The sequence below is a fragment of the Taudactylus pleione genome, unplaced genomic scaffold (assembly GCF_031769625.1).
Source record: "Taudactylus pleione unplaced genomic scaffold, aTauple2 ptg000038l, whole genome shotgun sequence".
NCBI classification, from domain to species: domain Eukaryota; kingdom Metazoa; phylum Chordata; class Amphibia; order Anura; family Myobatrachidae; genus Taudactylus; species Taudactylus pleione.
In genome coordinates, this window is record NW_028284440.1 from 92,490 (window position 1) to 114,602 (window position 22,113).

Below are 22,113 nucleotides of genomic sequence, written 5' to 3' on the forward strand. Positions count from 1 at the left end.
CTTACAATTATTTACCCTTTTATAATTATCTCTCCAAGTTGTTTACACATTTAAATATTTATTATGCCATTCAATAACATCCATGTATGTACACCTGTACCGACTATGTATACTATGAAAGAAGAAGCATCTATCTCCAGAAAGAAGGTTTTGTTGTGCCCTTTGGTTTAAGACAGGAGCAGAAGTGACTGATCTCTTCAAAGTATTGAAAGCCTCAATTGCCTCAGGAGGTCAAGTTGTAAGATTAGCTCCTTTATGGGTAAGAGATATGGTGAGTGCTATCACAGAGGAGTATCCCATCATAAATAGTTTGCAATAGTTGGCAAAGCTAAGAAATCGCTGGGTAGTATTAAAGCCTAAAGGTTGAGGCTAATCCAGAACGGCTTTCACATTCTTCTGATACATCTGAAAACCTGAGCGGATATGATGTAGCCCAGGAAAGGAATAGTGTTCTGCTCAAAGGAGCATTTTTGTCTTTCTTCCTGAGTCGAGCGAGTACTTTCTGGACTGGTTCACGGTGGTCAGTGAGAGTCGTAGACCCGATTAAGATATTGGTTAGATACATGACCATAAATTCATACAGCAAATCACAGAAGAGCTCTGGAAGTCTATAGGAGCTTTGCCGAGGCCGAATGGCATAACAAGATAATCAAAGAGTCCATCTCTGGTATCAAAGGAAGTCTTCCATTCGTCTCCTGCCTTTATACAAATTAAATTGTATGCTCCACAGAAATCCAGCCTTTTAAATGGTTGTATAGTTCAAATATGAGAGGAAGGGGATATCTTGATAGTAATTGTTTTCAGATCCTTGAAGTCTTCAAGAATGAAGGTCCCTCTCCTTTCTTTCTACAATAAAAGAAACTGGCTCCAACAGGAGAGGAGGACTTGTGGGTAAACCCTTGTTGAAGGTTTATTTGATATACTGTATTTAGACATGGCCTGAGTTTCTGGTATTGAAAAAGGATACACCTGTCCTCTGAGAGGCATCTTCCTGGGTATTAATTCAAGGCCTATGGGACAGGCATTTCTCAGCTCATTGTTTGCTGAATACATCTGAAAAAGACTGGTATTAGGGCGGTACAGAATGATCGGACTGAAATGAACAAGTATGGGAGTTTAGACGAGGAGTGACCTTCTGCAGGCATTGAGAATGACAGTTAGAATCCCATGCCTGGAAAGGCCCAGAATAATAGTGTCAATGACCAGAAAGCTTATTTTCTCTTTGATGAAGAGCCTCTGCTTGCATAGCCATGGGACTGAACAAGAGGTTCTTTGTGAAGGTAGAATTCCAAGATCACATAGGTACTTATGAAATTTTCAGCTGCTCCGGCGTCCAGAAAGGCAGAAATGTCTTGGTATTTGTTTTGAATTCTGAGCGATATGGGTGTAGAAAGATTTTCAAGGATGGAAAGTAACAAAGGGAACCTAGAACAGCCTCTCCTTTACCATCTAGGTTCTTGGCTTGTTAGGACAGTTGACCAATATGTTCCACAGTAAAAGCAAAAATTATTCTTCAAGCAACTTTCTAATTCATGCAGAGACAATTTAGAATGTCCAATTTGGGTTTATTGGAGCAAAGAGACATTGTGGTTCGGAAATGGGGTGCCAAGTTACAGAGACTTTTTTTTTTTAAGTGCTTGTTAATTGAATCAAATATCAACTTTATTACAGGGTGATTTACTTCTTACTACTTGAGGAAACGGGCAGGTGCCAGGAAACGCGTCCAGTATACTCCTAGACGACGTGAGCTATTTTATTCATTTTGTGCTTTCTTTTTTGGATTATTTTGATTTGATGCCTGATGTTTTTACTCATGCTGTCTTTTTTATATATTTTTTTATTTATTATCAATGTACTGTCTGTAAATAGCGAAAACGTGACTATATTTTCTTCTGCAGAACTGGTAATCATCTCTCTCATTAGTGTGATATCTATTTTCATTTCCAATGGACACTAATTGACTCTACCACAGTAGTACTACTATAGATATATTTATTTACATGTTGCAATATCTCCTCTCAGATGTGTTCTATGGGCCTGATTCAGAGTTGTATGGTATTACACAGCGCAGGGAAGTGTCTGTGCAATACCGTACAACTCATATGCAAATGTAGCAGGAGGCGTCTGGTGGTAATTGACCGCCTTCTGACTGCATCGAAGATCCGAATGCCACATCCTAAGATGCAGCATCAGATCTTCTGTGATAACCATGAGGTTACTCAGATTGCCCCTTGCAGCTCCGGTGCCGAGGCCAGTAAGTCTGCTTCGGAAGACGCAAACCCTCGCCTCGCACTCCCAGAAAACGGAGCTGCATGCCCTGTTTCTGGGAATGGAGGCTGACCCAGGCCATTCCCTGCCCCCAAATCATCGCAGTGGGAACTGCGAGCGATCATGCATAGAGAGACCTGCACATGCGCAGTACAGATCCTGCGCATGCACCTGTCTCTCATAATCGGAGTAGTATGCAAACCATCAGGTTTGCTATTGTACCTACTTACAATACAGAGAAGCACACTTATATTAATTCCATACATATACTCAGTAGCGCACGCAGGGGGGGTTTCTGAGTACCCAGAACCCCCCCGACAGAGGTTATTGTTAAGCTCCGCCCCCTCACGGCAAAATGCCGCGATTTGCAGGTCAATAGGGAGGAGTCAGAGCCAATATGATGCAACAGAATTAGAATTGCAGCTTTGGCCCCGCCCCTTATTGACATGGTGTCTGGTCCCGTCTCCATCTCCACCCTGCAGCATGATAAGTGTGTGTGTGTGTGTGTGTGTATGTATGTATGTATGTGTGTAATATATGTGTGTGTGTGTGTGTAAATAGATATGCAAGTGTGTGTACAGTGTGTGTGTGTATATATATATATATATATATATGTGTGTATGTACGTACGTACGTTGCCCAGGTGAGTACACTAATTAGATTGTTGATGTTATTTTGTATGGTATATATATGTTGTTATGTGCACTCTGTTTGTATTGTATGTCCCTGAAGACGGGGGGTGAACCCCCGAAACGTTGTTGGATTAAAGGACTTCTAATATTTCTTATCACCAGTCTGCTGAGTGCTGCTCATTCCTATATCTGTGTGTTGGGCATCACTACCCTGGGAGGGCACCGCAGCAAGATAACCGTTATCCCAGAGTGCCGGGCACTTTTCTCTTTGTGCATTGGCTGATCCCTATGGTTATTAGCGACCTGCCTAGCCAGGGCATCGGGATATTTATGAACATATCATACATTTTTGTGCAACTGGACATCTTCGTTTGGGGCAGTGCTTCCCCTAGTTCAGTGGATTGCTGTTTTTAAACAGTTTTTTTTTCATCATTATTAAAAAAAAAAAATTATTTATTATTTTTTTATTTTATTTCCTGACTTCAACACATACTTGGAAATATTCTGTGCTGAGCCATTTATATATCTATCTCAGAGTAAACATGACTGCACCCAATATTGATCATGAAGTGGGCTTTGATATAGCATCTGTGGACACTGGGGATTCCTTCAGTTATTCTGATATTGAAGCATCTGCCATCTCATATAAAAGAGGACTGGAGGATGATGTTACAACACTCCCCAATGATGTTATTTTCAAGCAATGGCTTAAATTAAAACAAAAGGAATGTGATTACTTATATCACGGAATAACCTTGTCAGATTATTATGAAAACAAACAGATTCCGCGAGGATTCCGTGTAAAGAATATGCCTACCATCGGCCGTTATAATTCATCATTCTGTAAGAAATGGATTGGAATCCTCAATAAGTGTTCTATGGACTTATTACTTTTAGTCATCGAAGAGTCGACTAGGGAACTGAATCTCTGTAAGGATAAAATATTGGATTTTGAAAAAATTCATAAGCCCGTATTAGAATTTGACACTACCAACCAGTGGATTGATAAATTACATACACAGATGGAGAAATATAAACTGAATTAATTATATTCAAGAAAGAGAAATTAAGAAAGGTCCAGCTGGATTACCAACAACATAGAGAATATAATTGGATAAATCGTACAAATCTGAGAGAAGCTAGACAACAATTTTTTCAAACCCGTAAACAGAGATTTGCCTATAGAAATCAAGAAGAATCCAGTACCTCCATGAGTGACTCAGAATCTGTGCCGTCAACATCTACCGCTCAAGTACCCCCTTTGGGGTTACAACCCCGGTCTACCTTTTACCATACACCCACAGGCGGACGAGGAGGGCACGGCAAAACACAAGGCAACACCAGAAGACCACCACGCCAGCAGAGGAATTCGTTTTTAACTTGTCATCTAAGCCGCTCACTCAATTTGGAACACAAGTCGTTTCTAAAGGACTATCCTTTGTGCCCACGGTACCTATGGATCCCTTCCAATGGAAGGTTGATACTTACAGATTAAATAGGACATTACGCATTAAGGAACATTTTGACATAACTCCTGTGATACAACGTAACGCTGGAGCAGATGATATACCTACCCAATTGAAAGCGATCAGACCTAGATCTAAGTTTGACCCTACCACTCACAATGCTTCGATTAAATCATTCACTAGAATGCTTGAGACAGCAGGTCAAGAACCCTCACCTACACCAGTCCATTCTTTAAATCTATCTAAGAATGAGATGACAGCACTTAAATCATTATCTAAACGTACTGACATTTTCATTAGAGGGGCTGACAAGGGTGGGGCCACTGTAATTCAGGATTTATCCTCATATCGGCTGGAATGTTTAAGACACTTGTCTGATACTGCTACCTACCAAGTATTATCTAGTGATCCAACTATCAAGTTTAATGCTGAATTGGACAAGGTGATTGGTGGGGCCATTGATGATAAAATTATATCTAAAGAACTTGGTCAGGCGCTAATAGTGGAATTTCCTATGGTTCCACTATTCTATGTGGTACCAAAGATTCATAAATCTTTAGTGGATCCTCCCGAGCAACCTAAAATCTCTTCACGAGGGCCCTTATACCACCCACTGTCAGTATATTTGGACGCCTTGTTAAATCCTTGCGTTCAGAACATTCCATCCTATTTAAGGGACAAATCATCTTTATTGGTGATCTTGGATAAATTGGGATCTTTACCCAATACTAGTTTATTGTGCAGTGAAGATGTGACGAGCCTCTACACCGTCATTCCCCATGACCAGGGTGTAGAGGCAGTGAGATCTTTGATTACAGATAATCCCCACTACAAAGGGCCTTCCATTGAGTTTTTTACTCAAATACTAACATTGGTGCTTACCAGAAATTACTTTTTATATGATGGTAAATATTATATCCAATGCTCAGGATGTGCCATGGGGTCAGCGGTGGCTCCGGCCTACGCTAATTCATTCATGTATTGTGTTGAACTGTACAATGAAGGTATACTCTTGTATGATATAATCCTGTATCGGAGATACATCGATGATCTCCTTATTTTCTGGTCTGGTACGGAAAGTGCATTGCATAATCTTCTGGATAATTTTAATATGTCAGATGGAGTAGTCAAATTGACTTTTACCATCAGTCCAGAGTCCATCCAATACGTAGATGTCAATATAAGTCTCATTAACCATTCCATATCCACTTCTATTTTTGTTAAAAGTACCGATAGGAACACCAGTCTTAGAAATTAGAGTTTTCACCCAGCTCCATTACGTCGTGGTCTGCCTTACTCGCAATTGATGCGAGTTAGACGCATTACCTCTGATCCTGATAATGTGGAGAAGGCACTTAATGACATGGTTAATAAATTTGTAGCTCGGGGCTATAACAGAAGTGAGCTAAACATGTTAAAAAATAAGGTCATGAACATCCCACGTGCAACTACGTTAGAACCTAAGGGCAACTCTAGAGCTCTCTTGCCCTCAGACCGTATACCTTGGGTCAATAAATTTAATGTTGATAGCACTAATACGACCAGGAAGGCCAAACAATGGTGGCCTATAGTGAATAGTGACCCTAATTTACCTTCTCTCTATAAAAAACATTTAATGCCCAGCTACACCAGGGGAAAAAATATACGTGATCATGTTGTTAAATTGGATATTTCTGGTATGGGCACGGTCCAGCTTTCTCATTTGCTCAGCCACAAATTAGGATGCCACAGATGTTTGGGGTGTGTTACTTGCCGCTCCGTAACTGTAGATAAATACTTTTGTCACCCGTATACGGGCAAGAAGTTTCCTATTTTACATTCGGTTTCTTGTACTACTACATATGTGGTGTATATGTTAACGTGCCCGTGCGGATTGTCTTACATTTGTAAGACCCAAAGACAATTTTGCGAACGTATGACACTCCATAGAAGTGCTATTCGGGCAGCATTGACATCTGGCCAGAGTGACCAATCAGTGGCATGCCACTGTCTGGCAGCTAAACATAACATTGCCAGTATACGATCCATTATCATTGATCATGTCCCCGTCTCTGAGAGGAGGTAATCGTAACAAGATCCTTCTCCAAAAAGAGAGCAGGTGGATTCATACGCTAAATACGTTGGCTCCTAAAGGGTTAAATGAGTCCCTTGGACTCCAATGTTTTTTGTAATCTTCCATTTGTAATTCTTCATTTCCAGCTAATGGCAGCGGCTAGTCTATTATTCAAGCCTTTATTATTATGTGTTTGTTAACATATGGTCAGATATGTTTTAAAATGTAGCATCTAGATCAAATGTTTATAGATCTGGTGTTGAAATAGACTTATGTTTTGTTCCGTTTGACAGCAGACGCGTTGCCTTGACTACGCATCCACGTCAGCTATTGGTTGCTCCCTGGAGTGGCGCCGCCCGATGACGTCATTGCGATGCAGTGCTGTGATGCGTCCCGGTGCGTGGAGCGGTGTCGCTGTCGGTCGGCGTTGCCCAGGTGAGTACACTAATTAGATTATTGATGTTAGTTTGTATGGTATATATATGTTGTTATGTGCACTCTATGGGCCTGATTCAGAGCCGGACGCTATTTGCGGTCATTCGTTCAGTAAAAAGGGGTGGCTATTCAAATGAACCGTTCGCTCTTTGCGGTCTGTTCACGCCTCTAGGTCTGAACGAGCGAACAAAACTTGCGGTCGTTTTTTGGATAACTACGCCCCCTGGCCGCTCGCATCCTACGTCATGTCCGCTATTTATTAGATTAATCGAGTACATCGACCAGTGTATGAACTGCTCGCTATTCTTGTGGTTGGTTTTTCCTACCGCAACCTTGCGAGCAGTTCTGACTAGAAAATAACCCAGTGACGTGGTCAATGACGCTGCTGTATTAATTATGCACACCCATAAAACGCCCGTTTTGACCTTTAAGCACGCCTGCGTTCTGATCTCCACTCCCCGTTTTGAAGCACCTTCCCCTGTTACCACCCACATACGCCTCCCTCTGTCACTCAAAATAGCAGGCATTCGCTATTTAGCGAACAAACTATTTTCGGCCGCACTGACTGGTTCGCGCATGCGTATTACGATCCGTGCGCATGCGCAGTTGTGCGAACATCGCTCGGAGCGAACGAGTGGCTGCTTACGAGCGGCTCTGAATCAGGCCCTATGTTTGTATTGTCTGTCCCTGAAGACTGGGGGTGAACCCCGAAACATCGTTGGATTAAAGGACTTTTAATATTTCTTATCACCAGTCTGCTGAGTGCCGCTCATTCCTATATCTGTGTGTTGGGCACCGCAGCAGGAGTGCCGGGCACTTTTCTCTTTGTGTGTGTGTGTATGTATATATATATATTTGAGACCCCCCATTTAAAAATCCTGCGTTTGCCCCTGCATGTACTGTATGTCCTTGAATGACTACCACAGAGTGTATTTTCAGTTATGTTTTCTGCAGTATTTTACAGATCATTTTATTTTAGTTATTAAATTTACATACAACAAATAAAATGTCTGGATTTTTTAAATGGACACCAAGTTGAAGAAAATGCAAACTTATAGATCTTCACATTTAATGTTTAAATGTAATACTTAAATACTGTTATGTCTATCAAACATCTTTGGAAAGTTGTATATGTAGTCCATACATGAAAAGTGCAAATACAAATACGTGTTTGGTTTAATTTTTTACATTTTTGAACACTGATTTTCATAAAAATGACTCTGATTATACTATTTACTTGGTGGTTATTTTGCTAACACTTACGACTCCCCAATCATGTCTATTCCCCAAATAGCAAACTCCGCCTCCATATTTTGTTCTGGACAGCTACCTCAGTTGCATTACAGTATGAATTCTTTGTACTATGACGGGTTTATGCGGGAAAGATGGACACTACGATGATGCTGGCAAAGCAGCATCTTTACTGTTGTAATACTGATCCGGTTAACATGCTGTAAACAGCATGTTAACATTGTCGGTATGTCTGTGCCGGCATTGTGGTATCAACATCATCACTGTCGACATAGTGACTGTCATCACCGCACCCTGAGGAACAGTTATAGTAGACATTGGTGTTCACATTGACTTGACCTGTACTGTTTCCAAATGGTTTTACAAATATAATGCGAGCTATTTTTATCTGGATTATCAAACAATAGTTGACATTTCTACAGAAGAATTCTGGTCATAGATTTGACAGTCTGCCACATTCCTGTGTCAGCTTGTCTGAACATTACTGAATATGCAACTCAATTTCATACCTTGAAGCAGTTTATCAAGTAGAGTTTAAGTCAAACTTCTTGAAAAAAAAGATGACTGATGTCATACTGTATATTATCAAAGCACAGAAACCAAATCTAACTACTTACTACTTGTTTCAAACATTAAATAAGAGCCACTATCATGTGATTGTTTATAAACTGTTATAGCTATAATTGTAAATGGGTTAATAAATATTGTGTCCATTGACTGTTCTTTAACAAGAATGTGTATAAACATTGTCACATGCAGTTTTATATACTTTACTCATTGCTACTGGTAATGTGACCCTTTCTGTATGTGAATGCATCAGGCCTTGGCCATTTTGTCTTAATCCACTGGTCACAGCAACATGTGAGAGTGTCACATACCCCCTGAGCTGTCAGCGTATTTGTCTAACAACTTAGAATAGAAGTACGTCTTGTGCCTCCACTCAGAGCGCTGGTTGTGATCCGTAGCAAAGACTATTATTCCAATAATGCACGTAGGTGGGAATATTGCAGTGAGGTTTACAAATGTATAAGTGAATATAGGAGTACTATATAAATCTAGTTAAAATAAACATTCTAAGTAAAAAAAAAAATCTAGTTAAAATAAAAAATATAGGTGGATGCATGCCCTTGACATATACTGTTAGCAGCTTGCTCTAGCAACTCCCACCTCGTTATTGGCACTTGTACAAAATCTATTACTCCCGATCATGACTACATGAGAACCAGAGATATATAAAGACAAAGGAGGGCATAGGAGATATACCAAAAGTGGGAAGGGGTAATCTTACTGGGTCCAAAAAAAGGAACAACTCAACGTGCAACAGGAGTCCTTATGTTGCCAGGCCTACTCTAGTCAAATGGTGAGGATCATATGGTATTAAAATTCTATATGAAACAGCCTCTTTACAGATCTTTCAAGACCTAGCACAAGTAACCATGACTATAAGGAACAAATTTAATGAATTACATAAATGCTTAAGGTTAAAGGTAATGTATACCATTTGGGTTACTATCTCCACCCCCTAATATGGTCTTACACACATTCGAGGCCAAACTTGGATAACCACTCATTCCCCTGTGGATAAAGGACATTTTAGTTTAACCCTTAGAGGCCCATTTATTAATGATCACATTTGCAACGCGATCTGGGCATGATATTAGTGCCCATGATTGCATTGTAGGATGTGATCATACCAGCTAAATGTATGAAAAAGCACCCACAGGGACATGGGTTTCGAAAGGAGCCCATACCAGTGATGTGCTGGGAGTGAAGTGACTACGTCAGCGGTCTCTTCACTCCTGTGCCGGGGAGTCTGTGCATGCTTGGTTTACTGACCACACATGCACAGCGGCCATTGCCGGAGGAGGTTCCATTAGGGAACCCTCTCCCGGTTAGGTTTGCGATCTGTAGCGGGTAAGTTCAGACGACCAATGGGAGACTGAGATGACGCAAACAGGTAAGCTTTTTATTTCAGACTTGAAAAGGCAGAGCCAGTGTAATGATGTCTTACCTAAGGAAAACACAGTTCAGGAATAATAATACAGCTTACAAAAGACAGCAGTTCAAACAAGCAAGAGTATTTCCAGCACAGTCATGGTTCAGATTGTCCAGCATAGGGAGAGCTGCTAAAGGTACAATCTCTCCCTCACATTTCCACTGACTAAACTTACCATGTTATTATACCTTAACTGAGGTAAGGGTGTGGTTCCTCCCTAGCTCTGAACAAGCAGAACAGAACCGTGAGACCTCTCTCCATCGTCTTATCCCGTCCCAAATGACCACCCCAAGGAACTGCATGAGCTAAAACCAGAAACTGTGGTATCACTTCCCCTGTTTGTTTGTGCTTGTCTAGTCGAACTAAAATCTCTTTAAGCAACACAAAATGGGCATATTTTACTCCTGTTACATGTGACAAGAGGACACCATCCACTGAAAGAACCTGTTCAAAGGCCCTTTTTAAAGCAGGATCTTCCCAGCCTTTTCTTAAAAGGTTGAGGCGCAAGGGGAAGTGTTAAGACCTCTTCATTAATACTACTTAATTGAACCTCACCATTATTCCCCGTGCCATGAGGATTAGGCGGGCTGCTAGACACATCAATGTTCCTAGACCTCTCAGCATTACCATTGACATCAGCTTGCATATGCACATTAGTAATGACAGGTTCATCAGAATTATCAGATACATGACATGAATAGGAACATCAGCATTTTCAGGCCCATTGCAAGCAGTAGCATTATGGGAATATACCTTTTTTGTCCCAACAAAACATCACGAGCATGCTAGTCTCTGTGATCGCTTCTCCTTTATTTCTTTAGGAGCCTTTACACGAGACAGAAACAATCAAGGGAAATGTCTCTCCAAGGGCTGCTGCAGGCACCTGTTCCTCCGGCAGAACAAAAGCCCGGAAGTGAGGTCAGTCACGACCTATTAGCACAGGGGCTGGTAACCAAGGACACACACCCACACGTAGTTTGGCAGTCCTTCCCCTGATTATCAAAGGGACCATGGCAACAGTAAAGGCCCGAACATATCCATGCACACAACAGATGCAGACTAGTTCATGGGGCAACAACAACTCGGGGGACAACAAATCCCTTTATATCAGGGTAGTAGCAGATCCAGATTCCACCAAGCCCTCGACCAGTCTATTACCACCTTGCACACGTACCTGTATTTTAGGCCTGTATTCTATAGCTGTAAAGACACTGGAGAAAGCGCAATCCATCTGTGGACACGCCCATTCTTGATGCCCACCTTGGCCACATGAGGAACACACTTGAGCTGGAGTTATTGGGGAAGTCCTCAACTCTTATGTAAGCTGTATAATAATACAGCTTACATAAGACAGCAGTTCAAACAAGCAAGAGTATTCCCAGCAATCATGGTTCCGATTGTCCAGCAAAGGGAGAGCTGCTAAAAGTGCAATCTCTCCCTTAATTGATGTAAGGGTGTGGTTCCTCACTAGCTACAGGAAGGTTAACCCTTTCCTCAGAATGTGGGAGAGACCCAATCTGTCACCGTAGAACATATTTGGTTTCTATAGGGGGTGTGTTGCTGTCAGATTTACCAAGTTTCAAAATGAGAAGATGGCATGAGCCATTGTAGCTCATGCCATCTTCTCATTCCGAAACTTGGTAAATTTGACAACATCACACCCCCTATAGAAACCAACTTGGTAAATCTGACAGCATCACACCCCCTATAGAAACTTATGGGGGTTGCAATGCTGGTGGTAATGTAGAGATAGCAGCAGATATCTGAGCTATTTGCTGTGATCTCTCCATAATACATCTGGGGGACACTTAATATATGTGGGTATACTCCGAAAACAGATGTTTTCAGGGAATACACCGCAAATATCAAATGATAAATGGGCCTCTCAACATAAAACTACCTTCTATATGCAGGGCCAGCACTACAATTAGCCAGCTTCCTAGGGTACCGGCCCCCTTTGATGAATTAATTTAGCAAAAAAATTAAGACTGTCTCTGAAACAGACCTCTTTAATCTGCATGGCATTGGAGGAAGCTGAGAGTCTAATCAGCCACAGCCGTTGCTAATCCCGACACCACTGTGACACATTACACCACACTGTTCCAGGTCCGTCTCTGCTGAACGGGCTTTCACATCACTGATGTCTGCAGTGATACCCGTGCACCGCACACCCTGCACAAATACTAGATACGCCACTGGTGTTCATACATTTTTAGAAGAACACTCCTACAATATATTTGTCCATTCTGGAACTAAAATAATCTTCAGAAAAATGTTAAGTGTCCGACACAAACTTTGTACTAATGCTATAATTGCAGTATAGTAATTACTCCTTATCAGCTTATTCAAAATATGGCACCACATTTATTTTACATAAATTAAAGGTGGAAAAAATAAACAATTGGATACAATACACAAATGTATAGTGTTCGATATAACAGCAAATCTAAGTATGGGATTCAAACCATAACAATATAAAGCGATATTAAAAGATAGAGCAAACAATGAAGTAATGTGGAGGTAGAGGGAATGGAATTGGTATGAAATACCGCCGGCGGTTTGATTCCCGGCAGCGCCTGGCCGACAAAAGCAGAGTTCCCGGCAGCGGAAGCCCAACAGCGCTGGAAATCCCGATCGTCGATAGGTAAGTACTTACTAACCTAACCCTCCTTAGGGGTGCCTATCCCTAATCCCCCCCTCTAAGTGCTAACCCCCCCTTCCCCGCTGCCTAAACCTAAGTCCCCCGGGGGGTACCTAACCCTAAGTCCCCCCCTGGGGTGCCTAACCCTAACCTTCCCTCCCCCTAGCCTAACCCTCCCGGGGGGTGCCTAACCCTTAGTCCCCCCGGGTGCCCTAACCCTCCCCCCCGTGGCTGTCCGCTCGCTTCGCCCAGCATCCCTTCGATCGGGATGCCGGGCGCCTGTCCCCCGGCGTCGGGGAAAATGTCAGGCGTCTACATCTAGACGCCCGGCATTTCACCCTCGCCGGGATATGGCAGTCGGAAAGCCGGCTGTCGGTATTAAGGCGTCGGCTTCCCGATCGTATACCGAGGGAATAGGTTTGTAATACCTCTTTCAGATATACAACCCGGGAAATTTCCTGCTCAGACCTGGGAATTTCTTCAGTGCAAAATCCCGGGTATTTGGTAGAGACACTACAGCTTCGACCCGGGAATTTCCCAGGTAGACCCCTTTCAGACATGAGCAGGGTTTTGCAGAGTTTTACACAGAAAATCACAGTTTTGTCATTTTAAGTGGACGTTATGCTGGCACACATTAATGAGGTCATGCAAAGGTGGGGGTTTGGTATAAGGGGACTGGGAGTTATTGTTATTGTAATAAATACAAAGACTTAATATTTTAAATGTTCAAAAAATCTTTTATTTTAATAAAGGCCTTTGTTTAAGTTGCATACGAAGTTTGAAAGCCTTATTTCCATATTTCTTAGATAGGAAATAATGTTGCACAAAATACAACACAATTCAAAACCAAACAATAGTATAAAAATAAATAAAAGTGCACATTTTTACTTCAGAACATTGTTAAGTGTGCATATAGCTGTGAGGCATTAAACAAGCCTTTAAAATAAAACAAATAGGACCAGAATTACAAAAACAGTTACCATAACAATTTCAACATCATCAAATGGGATATGCCTAGTTAACATCACTAGATATATTTGATTACCACAGTTAAATATTTCTGTAAACTGTAAACTCTGGGTTTTTGTCAGGAGTACGTTCCTGTGAGAGTATTAGCTGGCAAAAGTATCTTTAAATTGACCTTCGAGTACATTATCTAATGTACTAGCTGTAAATGTTGAGGATGACTGAGTTGTTAGCGGATGCTTGGATATATATGGGATGTAGTTTGGCCAAATGCTGGGGGGGACTTTATTTGTTGCGCATACTGGGATGTTTGGCCAAATGCTGAGGGGGGGCTTTGCTTGTTGCGCATACTGGGATGTTTGGCCAAATGCTGAGGGGGGGCTTTGCTTGTTGAGCATACTTGTATGTAATTTGCCCAAATGCTGTGGGGAAATTAGCGTGCTGGCCATACTGTAATGTATGCTCAAATGAGGTGGGGAGACTGAGGTTGTTGCACATACTGGGATGGTTCCCCAAATGAGTTTGGATAATTAGTTTGTTGCCCAAAATGGGTGGGTGGTGGAACATGTGGTGTTTTGTAGTGGATTGTGGTCAAGATTTGAGTAAAAAATATGCGCTTATCGTGACTAAGCCTTTCCTGCATAGCCATCATTTCCTTTAGCAAATTACTCTGCATTACCCTCTCATTGGCCATAAACCGCTGCCGTCTGGCATCCTCTTGTGTCTGCCATTCCGAACCTAGGTTGCGTAGTTGTTCACAAAGAATATTTGTCATGGCTTTGGTAGCAACATAAATTTTGCTCTTCTTTTTACGTGTTGGCGCTGTGAAAACTGAAAGTAAAAGAAAGAAAACATTGAGCAACAGATGTAAAAAATATTTGAAATATAAAACAATAAATGGTCCCAATTCAAAAAGCAGCACGTCTGTTTGCATGCGGTGCCCATCCTCCACTACAAGATAAACGCAGAAACAATACGGATTCTACTATATACTAGAAATTGAACTACAACATTACATAGATTAATGCAGCAGAACATAAGTTATTTGAATTAAACTTACTGTTACTGCGTAGGGTGGGCTTGTCTCCCTGGGTCTGTGGCTCAGACTCAGAATCTTGCCTTTACGTTGGAGAGATCACATCTGAGCCAGTGCTTGGTTCAATGATGTTGGTATTAGATGAGTCCTCATCTGGGTCATCAAATAGAACCTGCGATAATGCCGGGCTCTGCTGGCTGCTCTCAGGAGTTGTTGAAGGCGTGCATGTCGTTGTTGCAGACAGTGTGCCAGCATCACTTGAAGAAGATAGAGCAATGGGGTTGCATAGTGCTGTATGCCCAAAAGCCGAAGTGCATAAATCGTATAACGGCCACTCCATCCTTCTCACACCACTGCGATTATGATTGTGGTCATGGACCTTTTGTGTATTGTTTCTTTAGACTCTTTAGTTTATTAAGGACTTGTTGCTATGTATTCACAATACCCCGGCTGGCCAGGATTTTGGCAATGTTGCAACAGATCATGGCTCTTCATCTCTTCATCGAGCCATTAGCAGCTAGAATTAGAGAAAATCTGTACATCAGGGGCGTCGAAGTGGGGAGGACTCGATATAAGTTGTCTCTTTTTGCAGATGAATTCCTTTTCACTTTGATCAACCCCTTAGTGTCCCTTCCTAATTTTCAATCAGAAGTAAAGACATATGGCTCCTTCTCCGGATTCAAAATCAATAGCTCCAAGTCTGAAGCTATGGCTCTTTGCGTTACTTCGCATGTATGAAGCATTAGGACACCAAATAAAGGCAATTACTAAAATTCCCTTTATTTGGTGCCCTAATGCAATCAAATATTTCAACATTTTCATGGTAGACCTTGTGTCCACAGATTCATTTTAGCTAAACCTGTGCCTGGGGAGGCCTTGGTCTTGGTTCTTATTATCACACAGCACAACGCTGGGTGTAGTGTCAGAGATCAGCCGTCCCGCCAGCTTTCTCTGACTTCCCGGGCAGTCGGGCGGCTGGCGTGGCGACGTGGGAGGAGCTGAGCATTCACCCTGTAGCTGTGGTGTCAGGCGACCCGGTGAGTGGGGATCGCAGTTTCCGTCATGGGTGCTGCCATGACACTTTCCCTATGTCAGTACTTCCTTCCCTGAGTGGCCCGGCTGGTCAGCTAACGCTGTGGGCCTATCAGCAGGCTTCCAGGGGTATACATCCGGCTCCTGTGCTCCAGGTAGTTGCCTGAACAATCATTGTTGCCGCTAGTGTAACTAGAGGAGTCTCGTTCCAGGTTCCCGTGCTTCCAGTGTGTTTCTTCCAGAGCTTCTGAGCTATCTCACCACAGTGCCTTTACTATCAACAGCCTGTGTGGCAGCTAACCTCCATCTCTCCACAGTGCCTTTGCTAATCAACAGCCTGTGTGCAAGTTTAACCTCCATCTCTCCACAGTGCCTTTACTAAGCAACAGCCTGTGTGCAAGTTCAACCTCCATCTCTCCACAGTGCCTTTACTAATCAACAGCCTGTGTGCAAGTTAACCCTCCATCTCACCACAGTGCTTTACCATCACAGCCTGTGTGCAAGTTAACCCTTCATCTCATCACAGTGCTTTTACCATCACAGCCTGTGAGCAAGTTAACCCTTCATCTCACCGCAGTGCTTTTACCATCACAGCCTGTTTGCAAGTTAACCCTTCATCTCATCGCAGTGCTTTCACCATCACAGCCTGTGTGCAGATTAACCCTTTGTCTCATTGCACCCTAGTGCATGATCTCCGGCCGGCAATCCAGTATATACTTCGTGGGATATCCAGCTGTTACCTCAGCCTACCAATAAATCTCCACACCTATCTAGCCAGGACCTCAAGTGCCTTTCTCCAGCCAGGAGTTTTATCCCACTCCCCACATGCCTATTCCAGGCATTACCCTTGGGCCACGGGTGTTTTGATTCTCTTTTCCCTGCAGGCCTTGGTCACCAAGTCAAAGGACCGCAACCTGCTTACAGGGAGCCGCACAAGCCCATATCCCACTTGGAGGGGTCATTGGCGAACACCTCCTTGTGAGTTAGACTCCGCACCATTGACTAGGTCTAGCCAACAACCAAGACTTGTGGATGCGGAGATCATACGTTCAGGCCCCTCGCCTTCGCCTCCTCCCACAGCCTCAGACCTCGGCTTTCAAAAACCCGCCTCCCAGCGTGACAGTTTGTTCAGGCCAAATGGAAGCCGAAGGTGCCCAAGGTACTGGGACTCTTCAAGAGTTAACAAGCCGTATGGATAACCAAGAGGCGGCACAGCGACATGTGGCTCAGTACCTGCAAGAATTGTCCGGACAGTTAATGACCATACAAAATACACTGGCATCTATGTCCACGGCCTCGCCACCTGTCGTTCCTGCTGGTTCTCCAGGGTTACCTCAAGGGGCTACGCCACAGAAGTCTCATCACCACTTGGCCACCCCTGAAAGGTTTGACAGAACTCCCCAACGTTGTCGTGGTTTCATAAACCAATGTGAAATCCAGTTTGAGTGCCTCCCCCAGAATTTCCCTACCTCCCGGTCTAAGGTCCCCTATGTAATTTCATTACTGACTGGGGCTGCATTGGACTGGGTTTCCCCTCTTTGGGAACGGGCTGATCCGTTAGTTTCTAGATACGAAGACTTTGTGACAGCCTTCAAACGGATTTTTGATGAGCCTGGCAGATCGGTTTCTGCTTCCTCCGACTTACTCCGTGTCCGCCAAGGTACTCACTCGGTGGGACAGAACGTGGTGCAGTTTCAGACCCTTGCATCGGAACTTAGATGGAACGAAGTTCTCAAAGCAGCCTTCCTCCATGGGTTGTCCGAAAGGATGAAAGACGAATTAGCATCCAGGGATTTACCTACGTCTTTTTCTGAGACTATTTCCCTCTGCAAAAAGATTGATTTACGCTATAGGGAGCGGTGAGGTAATAGAGGTCATGGGGATCGCCCTCGAGATCGTCCGGCCTCAGGAAGTCAATCCTATTCCCCCACCTCCAGGGGTGAGGAACCTATGCAGATCAACAGAACCAGGCTAACCACGGCCGAACGCAATCGGCGCTTTCAAAATAAATTGTGTCTTTATTGCGCTGCCTCTGAGCACATCTTAAAGAATTGTCCCCTGCTGGCGGGAAATGCGAGACCCTAGTTGATGTCGGGAGCATTCAATTAGGGGTCATTTTTAAGCACTCCCAATTAACTGACAGTTTATTGCCTGTATCTCTTTCCCACCAGTTCAGGACAAGGGATGTTAAAGCCCTTATAGATTCCGGTGCTGCGGGAAATTTTATTTCCAAATCTTTAATCCAGTCCCTTGGTATTTCGGGGGTACTTTACCTGACAAATTACTGCTCTCCGGTGTAGATGGTAAAACCATGCTAGGTGAATCCATATCCTTGAAATCCCAGCCCGTGACCCTCAGGGTTGGTTGCCTGCACCAAGAGACCATTGAATTCCTCATACTTCCTAACTCTGCTTACGAGCTGGTTCTGGGTTTACCGTGGTTAAGGAAGCATAGTCCTACTTTTGATTGGTCCAAATTGCAAATTGTATCATGGGGACCAAACTGTTTCCATCAGTGCCTAACCCAAGTACTTCCTGTACGTACCCACTCTGTGCACCCCAGTACAGATGCAAAGTTCCCCCCGACCGACAAGCCAAAAGATCCCTCTGTCTCCGGTCTACCACAAGCATATCAAGATTTTGCCGATGTCTTCTGCGAGCAGGCTGCTGATCAACTCCCTCCTCATCGGTCGTGGGATTGTGCAATAGAACTTCTCCCAGGGAAGATTCCCCCTCGGGGCCGGACCTATCCTTTGTCAGTTCCAGAAACAGCCGCCATGGCAACTTACATTAAGGAAAATCTAGCCAAAGGGTTCATACGGCCTTCCTCCTCCCCTGCAGGGGCAGGGTTCTTTTTTGTGAGCAAAAAGGATGGAGGCCTCTGGCCCTGTATAGACTACCGTCCTCAACCAAATTACAGTAAAAAATCGGTATCCATTATCTTTAATTCCTGAGCTTTTCGACAAGGTTCGTGGAGCTAAATTGTTCTCTAAACTAGATCTTCGTGGGGCATACAATTTGATACGAATCAAAGCTGGGGATGAGTGGAAGACCGCCTTCAATACCAGAGATGGTCATTTCGAATATCTGGTAATGTCTTTTGGACTCTGCAATGCGCCGGCTATATTCCAAGGCTATGTCAATGAAATCTTTCGGGACATTCTCTACAGCTTTGTCATCGTCTATTTAGATGATATTCTAATCTTTTCTAAGGATCTCCAAACTCATCGCCAACATGTTCGAGAAGTTCTAGCTCGCCTTCGAAAACACCACCTTTATGGAAAGTTATCCAAGTGTCTCTTTGAACAAACCACAGTTCCTTTCCTAGGACATATAATTTCTGGGGAAACCATTCAGATGGATCCAGAGAAACTGAAAGCGATCTCTGAATGGCCATTACCAAAATCTTTAAAAGCTACCCAACGTTTTTGGGGATTTTCAAACTATTATAGGCGGTTAATACCGAATTTTTCCACTCTGGTGTCTCCCATTACTAGTCTCACACGGAAGGGCGCTAACCAAGCCCAGTGGCCGGACTCAGCCATACAGGCCTTCCAGAGATTGAAAGAGGCATTCTCTACTGCCCCTATCTTTTTCCAACCCCAACTGGATAAACCATTTTTTGTGGAAGTGGATGCTTCTTCGGTGGGTGTAGGGGCGGTATTATCCCAAATTTACAGTGACGGGAAGAATCATCCATGTGGATACTTCTCTCGTAAATTTTCCTCTGCAGAGAAAAACTATGCGATTGGAGATCAAGAACTCCTAGCTATGCGTCTGGCGTTAATGGAGTGGCGTCATCTTTTGGAGGGGGCCAAGTTTCCAGTTACCATTATTACTGACCATAAAAACCTAATTTACCTTCAGACGGCTCATCGCTTAAACGCCAGGCAGGCCCGCTGGTCCTTGTTCTTCTCAAGGTTTAACATTAAGCTTCAATTTTGCCCTAGTAATTTGAACAAAAAAGCGGATGCTCTCTCCCGGTCTTTTCTACTCGACACACAGGAAGAAGATCATCTGAGATCTCGCCCAATCCTGGATCCTATGATCCTTCGCTTCAACTCAAATATTGACTCCGCCTCCGGGGAAAATTTTTGTGACTCCCGAATTATGGAAAAAGTTGTTAACCTGGGCTCATAGTTCTCTATTTGCTGGGCATTCTGGTATTTTCAAAACATACAACTTTCAGCATTCTTATTGGTGGCCCTCGATGAGAAAAGATGTTCAAGAATTTATTTTGCCATGTGTAAAATGCTCACAGCATAAAGTTTCTCGCAAAAAAAGTGCAGGTCTTCTACGCCTATTACCCGTTCCTACTATTCCTTGGACCCATATATCCATGGATTTTATTTCTGAGCTTCCACGCTCCAAAGGACATAACACCATATGGGTAGTGGTGGATCGGTTTTCAAAAATGGCGCATTTTATACCATTAGTAGGTCTGCCATCTGCTCCCCATTTGGCAAAATTTTTTGTTGAAGAGATTTTTAGATTACATGGTCTTCCAAGAGAGATTGTTTCCGACCGTGGAGTCCAATTCATAGCCAAGTTTTGGAGAGCCTTATGCAGCGCTTGTGGAACTAAATTAAAATTTTCATCAGCTTACCACCCACAAACTAACGGGCAAACTGAGAGGGTTAATCACGAACTGGAGACCTTTATAAGACTTTTTGTGTCCTCTTCACAGGATGATTGGGTGGACTTACTACCTTGGGCCGAGTTTTCACATAACTTCAAGTACCACACTTCCTCCAATTCCACACCTTTTTATACTGTTTTTGGTAAACATCCCCGGATTCCAGATTTCCAACATTTACCTTCGGTGGAGGTCCCTGACGTTGTAGAATCTTTTTCAACCATTTGGAAGAAGATCCATGCCTCGTTGAAACAATCATCCAAGAATTATAAAGGTTCGCTGACAGACGACTGGTCGCGGTTCCTCTGCTGAGAGTTGGAGATAAAGTCTGGGTATCTACTAGGAACATCCGACTGAAAGTTCCCAGTATGAAGCTGGCCCCACGCTTCATTGGTCCGTACCGCATTCACAAAGTGATCAACCCTGTTGCGTATAAATTGGAACTCCCACCTCAATTGAAGATATCTAATACCTTTCATATTTCTCTATTGCGACCTGGTGTTAAATCGGTTCCAAACCACCTCTCCTAAATTACCTCAAGTAAAAACTTCTCAAGGTACAGAATTCGAAGTTGGGAAGATTCTGGATTCTCGGTTTAGATCCAACATTCTCCAATACCTCATTGATTGGAAGGGTTATGGTCCTGAGGAGAGGGCCTGGATCAGAGCCACAGATGTTCATGCACCTCAATTAATTCGAGCCTTCCACATCAAATTTCCTGGCAAGCCTGGTGGGTGTCCGGTGTCCCTTACCGTCCCGCCGGCTTCCTCTGACTTCCCGGGCAGTCGGGCGGCTGGCGCGGCGACGTGGGAGGAGCTGAGCATTCACCCTGTAGCTGTGGTGTCAGGCGACCCAGTGAGTGGGGATCGCAGTTTCCGTCATGGGTGCCTCCATGACACTTTCCCTATGTCAGTACTTCCTTCCCTGAGTGGCCCGGCTGGTCAGCTGACGCTGTGGGCCTATCAGCAGGCTTCCAGGGGTATATATCTGGCTCCTGTGCTCCAGGTAGTTGCCTGAACAATCATTGTCGCTGCTAGTGTAAATGGAGGAGTCTTGTTCCAGGTTCCCATGCTTCCAGTGTGTTTATTCCAGAGCTTCTGAGCTATCTCACCACAGTGCCTTTACTATCAACAGCCTGTGTGGCAGCTAACCTCCATCTCTCCACAGGGCCTTTGCTAATCAACAGCCTGTGTGCAAGTTTAACCTCCACCTCTCCACAGTGCCTTTACTAAGCAACAGCCTGTGTGCAAGTTCAACCTCCTTCTCTCCACAGTGCCTTTACTAATCAACAGCCTGTGTGCAAGTTAACCCTCCATCTCACCACAGTGCTTTACCATCACAGCCTGTGTGCAAGTTAACCCTTCATCTCATCACAGTGCTTTTACCATCACAGCCTGTGTGCAGGTTAACCCTTCATCTCATTGCACCCTAGTGCATGACCTCCGGCCGGCAATCCGGTATATACTTCGTGTGATATCCAGCTGTTACCTCAGCCTACCAATAAATCTCCACACCTCTCTAGCCAGCACCTCAAGTGCCTTTCTCCAGCCAGGAGTTCTATCCCACTCCCCACGTGCCTATTCCAGGCATTACCCTTGGGCCACGGGTGTTTTGATTCTCTTTTCCCTGCAGGCCTTGGTCACCAAGTCAAAGGACAGCGACCTGCTTACAGGGAGCCGCACAAGCCCATATCCCGCTTGGA

The 22,113-nt window shown here is 43.7% G+C and overlaps 1 protein-coding gene across 1 annotated transcript in view; it reads left to right on the forward strand.

Moving 5' to 3' along the window:
- The first annotated feature begins 1,675 nt into the window (after positions 1–1,675).
- LOC148538627 (uncharacterized) overlaps positions 1,676–22,113 on the forward strand; it is a 113,759-nt gene continuing 93,321 nt past the window's right edge. The window contains exons 1-2 of the mRNA XM_088452451.1: positions 1,676–1,743; positions 6,713–6,854. The gene's annotated coding sequence lies outside the window, so the exon portion shown is untranslated. The remainder of the gene's footprint in view (positions 1,744–6,712; positions 6,855–22,113) is intronic.